Source organism: Onychomys torridus, chromosome 14 (assembly GCF_903995425.1).
Source record: "Onychomys torridus chromosome 14, mOncTor1.1, whole genome shotgun sequence".
NCBI classification, from domain to species: domain Eukaryota; kingdom Metazoa; phylum Chordata; class Mammalia; order Rodentia; family Cricetidae; genus Onychomys; species Onychomys torridus.
The window spans coordinates 78,812,512-78,822,490 of NC_050456.1; the positions used below are offsets into that span (position 1 = coordinate 78,812,512).

The following is a 9,979-nucleotide window of genomic DNA, read 5'->3' on the forward strand; positions in this document are numbered from 1 at the left end:
GCCTGACTTGGTATTTTACTAACTCCACTGGCTCCCCAAACCTGAAACTACCCCTCCAAAGCCAGAGGAAAATGTTTAAGGGTCAGAGTGGCATTGTGCCAAAATGAAATAAAAGTGCCAGTTACAACGATGCCTCTCTTAGCACGTGTGAATGAGTGCAAAGGAAGAGGTCCTACTGTGCGCTTTCCATGCTCTGAGAACCAAGGAGGGTTCTCCTGAGCCATCCTGAGTGCCACGTGGCAGGCCCTGCAAGGTGTGGGTCAAAGGTTGGAGGCTCCCACATCACCAAGAGCTTCAGACCGAAACTTCAAAGCAGGGACATGTTGACCTCTCATTTCCCAGAGATGAAAGGGCCCTGCCTTGTAGTGAAAGCCAGGCTGAATAGGCAGTCACAGAAAATTCTGGTTGGGCTACATTTGCATCAGATTGACAAGGTAATAGAGCTCTGAATTACCCACACAGGCCCCAGGCCGCAGTAAGAATGGCATGTGTGCAAGACGCCATTTCTCTGGGCCTATCTTTCACTGCCAAACCTCAGAGAGAGTCCACCTGTCGGTGGAGAGATCCGGTAGGATCATGGCGGTGCAGAGAAGGCTAGAGAGCAGGAGGTGGAGGGCTGCAGGGACATGAGGTCTTAGGTAGGACCTACTTAGCCGGGGCAATGGCATCTGCTTACTCTTGGGACACCAGAGGTTCTGGGGCCTCTGTGTCTGTTGTGGCTGAACGAGAAATACCCCCTCATAGCTCATGTATTTGAATACTTGGTCCCCAGTTGGTAGTGCTGTTTGGGGAGGTTCTGGAACCTCTTGGGCTATAGCGTTACAGTGTGTCACTGGGGGTGGGGCTTTGGGAGCCTATAGCCTTACTCCACTTCCTCTCTGTCTCTGTCTCTGTCTCTGTCTCTCTCTCTCTCTCTCTCTCTCTCTCTCTCTCTCTGTGGCTAGTCTAGAAGACAACCTAGGGTGTTGTGCTGGATAGCTTTATGTTAACTTGACACAAGCTTAGTTGAGAAGAGGAAACCTCAGCTAAGAAAATGTTTCCATAAGATCAGGCTGTAGGCAAGCCTGTATGACATTTATTAATTAGTGATTGATGGGGGGGGCAGCCCATTGTGGGTGGAGCCATCTCTAGACTGGTGGTCCTGGGTTCTATAAGAAAGCCGGCTAAGCAAGCAGCGCCCCTCCATGGCCTCTGCATTGGCTTCTGCCTCCAGGTTCCTGCCCTGTTTGAGTTCCTGTCCTGCCTTCCTTCGATGATGCACAGTGCTGAGGAAGTGTAAGCAAATAAACCCTTTCCTCCTCAAGCTGCTTTTGGTTCATGGTGTTTCAGCACAGCAATAGTAACCCTAACTAAGACAGGTGTCATCCTCAGAAATGCTGTCTACCTCCTTTAAAAAAGTTTTTTTCTTTTTTTTTTTTTTTTGAATTTTTAAACTAAGTGTGTCAGTGCAGTGGCCAAAAGGTAAGAAGAACACACCAGATCCGCTGGAGCTAAAGTTACAGGCAACTGTGAGCTGCCTGATGTGGATGCTGGAAATCAAACCATGGTCCTCCACAAGAGTAGTACATACTTTTTTTTTTTTTAATTTATGTACATTGGTGTTTTGCCTACATGTACGTATGAGGTTGTCAGGTACCCTGGAACTGGAGTTACAGACAGTTGTGAGCTGCCATGTGGATGCTGGGAATTGAACCTGGGTCTTCCGGAAGAACAGTCAGTGCTCTTAACCATTGAGCCACCTCTCCAGCTTCTGTCTACCTCCTTTTTTAAGACAAGGTCTATCATTGGCCTGTAGTTCACCAACAAGCCCCAGGGACCCTCCCATCACATCCTGCTGGGATTACATGCCCACACCACCACACTCAGCGGTCTTCATGAATCATAGGAAGTGGCTGCAGGACACTTTACTATCTTGCTAACTGTACCTTGAAGTTTCTTGATTCTCAGTTGGCACAGAAGGTTAACTAGAACACAGGGTGAGAGCTTCTTTCCTGTGAATGCCCTCTGGAGTTTCCAGCCTTCCTATTTTATGTGACACTGTTGGGGAGCCTCAGAGAGTGTGGAGAATGGGCTCTGGGCTTCTGCCCATCTGATCCCTGGGACAGTATGCTGGAGAAGCCAGTTACAGGGAGTCAGGACCAGCTAGCTTCTGCCCATCTGATCCCTGGGACAGTATGCTGGAGAAGCCAGTTACAGGGAGTCAGGACCAGCTTGCTTTGGTTAACTGCTTATGAAGTCTTGACAGAAAGAGGAAATATGCAGTAGAGCTCCAAGAACTCTGGGAAGCCTCACAGCCCACTGCTGCAGGCAGAAGTTCTGGGATCCATCTAGGGTCTCATCTTAGGATGCACAGCTAATGATGTGACCAATCCCAGTGTGCCCAGGCCTCCCCTTCAAACACAGGGATTTCCACTTGTATGTGAAGCATCTGTTAAAAGCTAGGCCGTTTTCAGAAATATCTCTGCTTGCAACCTGCTCTGGCATGCAGCAGGGACAGAGAGAAAGCTACACTTCCTGAGTCCAAGGTCAGGAGAGCAGGCAGGTTCAGCATTGTGCCTAAACTCCAATTCCCTACAGCAGAGCCCGGGATGAGAACCCTACCCCAGAAAGGCCCATGCCAGGGAGAAGCCCCTGGACTCCTTCTAGAAGCTGCCCACAAGCCCTGTCTTCCCTTAGTGGGAGTAGCCTTCAGCTACACACACACATACACACACACACACACACACACACACACACACACACACACACACACACCCCTGGCAATGCACTCCCCATTGTTCCTTGGTGTAAGTTACAGAGAGTGTGCTCAACTGTCCTCTCTCCTGCTTCTCTGGAGTGCTCTCCATAATTCCCATTCCCACGAGAACATACTAACTTGTACTCTTTTGTAAACGAACAAAGGCTCAAAGAAGAAACAGAAATGGATGCTGAATGTCACCTGGGTGAGCAAAGGACACAGATCAACGGCAGCTCCTGTCTGATTCGTGGGAACAGTCAGGCTCATGGGTTCACAGAAGGGGCTAAGTAAGGGAAGGCACCTTGCTGGGGCCGGTCTGAGAATATGTGTGCACAGCAGATAATCCCAATGAAGTGGGTTGGCTCTGTAGAAGTAACTGGTAACAGGAATGACTAAAGACTCCTGGGTGGGGGTGGGGCACGTTGCAGCCTGGTGTGGTGGTGCATGTCTGTAAAGCCAGCACTTGGGAGGGCCGCCAGGAACTTATTCTTGGCCTGTACAGTTGGAATGTTAAGGTATTTGCCCAAGAAAAAAAAAACAGTGCTGGCAAAAGCTAGCTAACAGGGTGAGCGCCAGGTTCAGGGAAGAGGCCCCGCCTCACAAGGAAGGGGGGGGGGGATGAAGAGATGGCTCAGATGTTAGCTGCACTTGCTGCTCTTCCAGAGTTCAGGTCCTGGTGCCCACACAGAGTGGCTGGCTCCCAACCACCTGTAACTCCCGCTCCAGTGGCTCTGATGTGTCTCCTGGCCTTTGCAGGCACCGACACATATGTGAGAAATGACTCTTTCTTTTTCTATTAAAGGTACCTAAGCCCAACAAGGGCCCATCTTCCCTGAACTTCCCTTTAACCCTTCCCACTGAATAGCCAACTGATTATGCAGTTGAGCTCCTCCCAGTGGGATGAGACAGAGTTATCACCAAGGTTGGGTTAAAGGACAGAGGCCGTCCTGGACATGCCTTTTACTTTCACATTGTTCGTGTGTTCCTTTGAGGGACACTGAAACTGAAATTGTTCTTTTGCAACAACACGCATGTGCACTCACCCCATCCCCCATGTATGTGCAGACATACAAAAGCACCAAAAAGAATATAAACAGACGTTCTCTACAATTTTCATGTAATAGTGTTCACACCCAGAGCCGGACTAAGACAATTGCACCCAGAGCCAAGTGTAGCCCTTGTCTGCTGTATAAATAAAGCTTTCCTGCCACAACCTGCTGATTTTCGTACTGTGTGCACAGTGGCTCTCACTCTCTTAAGGGTGGTCGTGGCGGAGATTGACAGCTCTTCAAGTATCTACTGCCTGTCCCTAGACAGCAAAAGCTAGCTGATGACTGAGGCCTAAACATGGGAAAAACAGGATTTTGTGTCCTGGAATCAAGAAATGGGTAAGAACATGTAGACAGTAGTAAAGACGGGGCGTTTATTAAAGGAAAGAGCACCTCCAAGAGGGGAGTGGACCAGAGCTGGGGAGAAAGGGCAGAGGCTCAAGGGCCTCCTGCTGAATCGTAGTGACTTCTTATGAGTCATTTGCATGTCACACACTTTTTCTGGGAGTGTTCTGGCTGATGACCAGCAGTGGCAGTCCATGGTGCAGTCTTTTTGTTATTGATTTCTTTCATATGCTAATTATTTACCCCCATTGATTTCTTTCATATGCCAATGCTCCCCCAAACTCCCCCTCACCCTCCTCTCTGGGTTCACGGGCATGTGAATGACAGCTATGCTCCCCAGATGAAACACACAAACTCCAGATAATACCCCAGTTTCCAGTGCACACAGGGCTGCCCTGAGTCTCCATGCCCTGTCCACAGTAGTGACTTTAAACCAGAACTAAGAAGTCCCCAGTGGGCCCCTAGAGGAACCAGCCTTCCACAGTGGAGACCTCTTGGGGGAGAGGCAGGGTCTCCCCGCAGGCAGAATCACCCCTGCCCCGTCACCCCCTGGAACTCAGCAAACCTGGAGGTTCTGAGGTAGGGCAGTGAGGCTCCACAGCCTCCTGGAAGTCTTGGCTTCTGGCAGTAGAGGGAGGCACAAACCTCAGGCATTTCTGAGATCAGAGCTGGATAAGACAGCAGAAGCAGGAAGAGTTGTCCCCAACCTTAGGGGTAGTCTGCTCTGTCCTCCACCTCACAGATTTCCGTTGCTGAGTCCGCCGGCTCTCTGGACCTCTACCTGGGAAAGCAAGGCTTCCTCTCACCCATCTCCCTGTTCCTGGCAGCTTCAGAGATCTCCAGCCGACCTGCCCTTGCCCCGCCCCCCCTCAAACTCCAGAGGGCCAGTCCTAGAGTTTCCTTCTGAGTATGTTTTTAATTTCTTTCATCTGGGAGAAACTCAAGAATCTACAAGAGAGACCATGTAAAAAGGATTGTGTTCCCCAGTGACAGGACCATGATTGTTAGCGTGACTGCAATCATTCCATAGTGTGCCTGTGACCAGATACCAATTCAAACCTGAATACAGTAAGGTTTCATTTTCCAGTTATAACTGCCCTTTTGGGGGTTCAGCCCCCACCATTATTTACCCCAGGGACTCTTGAGGAATGAGGGATAAGAGACTTAGTTAGAAATAGAGAGGAAGAGAACAGAGAAAAAACACAGGGTAGACTCGGGTGGGCCTGGAGCCTTATCCACCGGCCCAGAACTAAATTTATTCCAAAGGTCTATTTATAACAACGCCAAGGGGTGGAGCAAAAGACTCCCCCTTGCTAGTTACAGTCAAGTGTAGACCCTTACAAATACCTAGTACCCAGGCCCATGTTCCAATCAACCTCTTATGCAATTCTGCTGGGTACAGCCACTAGGAAACCTAGTGGGCTCCGACAGCCCTAAAATGAAGTGATCACATGTTTGAAACTACCTTTTGCTTGTAATCATTAAGAACTTGGAAAGCATGGTGAGCCACACCCTTAATCCCAGCATTTGAGGCAGAGGCAGGAGGATTTCTGTGAGTTCAAGGCCAGCCTGGTCTACATAGCAAATTCCAGGACAACTAGGACTACATAGAGAAATTCTGGGGTTGGAGATTTAGCTCAGTGGTAGAGCACTTGCCTAGCAAGCACAAGGCCCTGGGTTCGATCCTCAGCTCCAGAAGAAAAACCCACAAAAAACAAAAGAGAAGAGACTCTGTCTCAGAAAAAAAAAAAAGCAAAACAAAAAAGTTATGTTTGATGTTTTACTGATTTTATTAACCATGCTCTATACTTACAAAAATTAAATATTTGCTCAAGTATTAAGAATTACCTATTTTGGGCTGGAGAGATGGCTCAGAAGTTAAGAGCACTGGCTGCTCTTCCAGAGGTCCTGAGTTCAATTCCCAGCACCCACATGGTGGCTCACAACCATCTGCAATGAGATCTGGTGCCCTCTTCTGGCCTGCAGGCATACAAGCTGTATACATAATAAATAAATAAAATTTTAAAAGTAATTTTAAAAAAAGGGGGGGCATCTAGCTCATTAGTAGAGCACTTGCCTAGCAAGTGCAAGGAACTGGGTTCAATCCTCAGCTCCAAAAAAAAAAAAAAGAAAAAAAGAAAAGAAAAAGAAAAGAAAAGAAAAAAATATTACCTATTTAACGTGTCTTAACCAAAGCAAAAACGTTGAGCCTCCACTCGGTAGTGACTTCTTTGCAGAGTTCATGATGCGTTCAGACTTTGAGAGATTTGTTCCCCTTGGGTAGTCTATCACACTGGAAGGATTTGGTTTCCCAGTGTAGAGAATGCCACCCTGTGCTTGTTGCAGTAACTACATTTAATGTCTTCACTGGACAGTCACTGAAGAACCAACTTGCAAGGCGATTTTGCAAGGCTTCCATATAGTAAAGCTTGCTTACAGCCCTGAGCTGCTGCAGCAGCACGCCACAAAGTTCTAAATATAGCTCTGGTTAACCCAGGAATGCTGGAGGAGCCCCAGTTCTGCCGTGTCGCTGGACATCCCGATCCAGAAACTGTCCTGCTAGCCATTGCTTTCAGTTTCATAGACCCCAGCATCAGATAACTCAGCCCAAGCCAAGTGATTTTACAGCTGTGTTGCTCATATTATTATAAAGCTGTGTTTTCTAGAGTTATTTCAGGCTGCAACAATTATTCTTTAACATTTTTCTTTCTTACATGAACTTACTATGCACCCAAGGATAATCTTGAACTTCTGAGCCTTCTGCTCCAGCTCCCAAGTGTTAGGATTACAGCATGGACCACCACACTCACTTTATTCAGAGCGGTGTCTCAAACCCAGGGCTTTGAGCATGCTAGGCAAGCACTCTACCAACTGAGCCACAACCCAGGTCTTGAAAGTCAGTTCAGGGCTGGAGAGATGGCTCAGCAGGTTAGGAGCACTGGCTGCCGTTCCAGAGGACTTGGGGTTTGATTCCCAGCACCTACATGATGGCTCCAACCATCTATAACTCCAGTTCCAGGGGACCAGACTGTTGCTCTCTTTTGACTTTTAGGACACCAGGCACACATGTGGTGCATTCACAAAACACACAGGCAAAAACATCTCTTCATAAAATAAATAAATCCAAAAATATTTTTTTTAAAGAAAGTTCAAAGATGGCAATGGTGGCCCATGCTTTTAATTCCAGCACTTGGGAAGCAGAGACGGCAGAATCTTTGAGTTTGAGACCAGCCTGGTCTACAGAGGAAGTTCCAGGGCTACACAGAAAAAGCCTGTCTCCAAAAAACAAAAAAAAAAAGCAAGTCAGTTCAGGATGGGGCTAAATCAACACAGAAAGGGTAAATACACTCAATGCTGCAAATGCATTTTAGTTTTATTGCTATTGGTTTTTTTTTAAAGAGCATTTTTAACTTTAGATAGTATTTTATTGCTACTGGTATTTTTTTTTTTTTTTTTAAAGATAGGCTCTCACTATGTCGCCTAGGCTGGCCTCAAATTTGAGACAATCCTGCCTCAGCCTCCTGAGTATTTGCTGAATTACAGGCATGAGGCATCACATCTTGATCCTTGCAAATGCATTTAAAAGCTTCTTGTCATCGCTTAGTGTTCATCCATCAACTATTTTGTCTGAGTTTTTGAATATTTGAAAAGTGATCAGAATTGAGCCAGAAAAAGAATGTTCAAAACACAGTACCATTTAGTCTTTTCCTAGGTCTATGGGAACTCTTTCCTGAAACACCCCCCTTTCTGTTAACTCAGGAAGCAGTTACATGTGGCTCCTTTCAAAAAGATTTCCTGGCCTGCCATGGTGTCCTTAATTCAAGCACCCAGGAGGCAAAGACAGGTAGATCTCTATGAGTTCAAGGCCAGCCTGGTCTACATAGTGTGTTCAAGGCCAGTCTGGTCTACATAGTGAGTTCAAGGCTAGCTTGGTCTGAATAGTGAGTTCTAGGACAGCCAGGGCAACTTTCAAAAAATGTGAGAAATGACAGAAAGAGCTGGCTGCTTGTACAATCACCCAACATTCCTCTGTAACCTTGAGGCATCCATCTTTTGCCTACAGGCCTAGCATATCTGATAGACTTTTCTATTTAGCAGGGTATTTGAAGAACTGTCCTGCCTTGTCCTGGCAAAGTTTGGCAGTTACTTTCTTTTCTGTCCTGCTTATCCAATTTGGACAGAATACTATCAGCAGTCAAGGCAGGAGCCACAAAGAAAGTAAACTCCATGTGGATTTCTTTCTTCTTTCTTTCTTTCTTTCTTTCTTTCTTTCTTTCTTTCTTTCTTTCTTCCTTTTTGTATTTAAATATATTTATTTATTAAAATTTTTTTCATTTTATATATCAACCCCAATTCCCCCTGCCTCCCCTTCTCCCCCCCTCCTCACTTCCCTCACACTCTCCCCCCATCCACTCCTCAGAGTGGGTAAGGCCTCCCATGGTAGTCTACAAAGTCTGGCATACCAAGTTGAAGGAGAGCCTAGCCCCTCCCATTGTACCAAGGCTGAGCAAGGTATCCCACCACAGGGAACGGGCTCCAAAATGTCAGTTCATGCACCTGGGATAAGTCCTGATCCTGCTGCCAGGTACCCCACAAACAGATCAAGCCACACAACTGTCACCCACATTCAACGGGCCTAGTTCAGTCCCATGTAGGTTCCTGAGCTGTCAGTCCAGTCAGTGAGCTCCAACTAGCACCCGTCAGCTGTCTCTGTGGGTTTCCCCATCATGATCTTGACTCGCTCTTCTTTTTTTGAATGCCAAATGCCGATTATTGAAGGAGGGAGGAAGTCTTAAATACAGACTTACAACACAATGGGAGAACCCCGGAGGGCAGAAGTTTGCTTCTGATGTTTTTTTTTTTTTTAAAGCTGAGGATTGAACCCTGGGCCTTGCACTTGCTAGGCAAGTGCTCTACCATTGAGCTAAATGCCCACCCCCCCTGCTCCTGATGTTTTACAATCTTGCATCTAAGCTGCTAAGGCCCAATATGCTGGATACACAGACAAGGAGCTTCCCTTAAGCATTCAGGAGGGTGGAATCTCGAAGGGAATTAGCATAGGGAGGATATCAAGGTCAAGGTAGGCAAGCAAGGCAACAGTTACCCAAAACGGGGGCCAGGGACCTACAGGCCCCCCCCTTTTACTAAAGAAATGAGCTTCTGACTTAGGTTGCGTGGGACCTCAGCAGATCACCTTACCCGTCATGGAGACACCTGTCCAGGCCACACAGGCTTTCTGTCTTAGGGTGGTGAGCACCCCCCAGGCATTACCCGTCTCTGAATACTCATTATCATACAGGCTCAATCATGTGAGAGCTGCAGAGTTAACTGTTGCCAAAGATCTCTAAGTGGCGCTGGGCTTGCAATCTGTGTATTCAACACAGAAAAGACCAACAGAAGTCTTAACCCACCCATAGCCAGTGGGCTAAAGGCAGCTGTGCCATTTCCTTCCTTAACAAGCCTTACTACAAGTTGGAGTCCTTGTAAGATGGTGTCCCAAGAGCAAATGGAATTTGAGTTTGTAAATTTATAACTTTCAAAGCCAATCAAAATGTATATAACTATTGATTTAAATTTGTCATGCCCAATAGAATGAAAAATTAGTTAACTGTGGTAGCTACTTTTGCTGCCAGGGTCTCCCCATGTGGAGTTTCTTTGATGCCCATCATCTTCTCAAAAGTAGATTGGTGCTGCCAGGAGTAGACACATCTCATTGTCATAAAAAAAAAAAAAAAAAACTATGTTATTAAAACAGCTTAAATGCCATGTTCTGTAGATCTCTGAAGTGTTTGAAGACAACCTGTCTATCTAAAATATATCTTTGTTTGACCCTGAAAACATACCTAAT

The 9,979-nt window shown here is 46.7% G+C and overlaps 1 non-coding gene across 1 annotated transcript; it reads left to right on the forward strand.

Moving 5' to 3' along the window:
• Positions 1-5,748: 5,748 nt before the first annotated feature.
• Trnaa-agc lies at positions 5,749-5,829 on the forward strand. Its single transcript has one exon. It is a non-coding gene; the product is annotated as a tRNA-Ala (tRNA).
• The last annotated feature ends 4,150 nt before the right edge of the window (positions 5,830-9,979 follow it).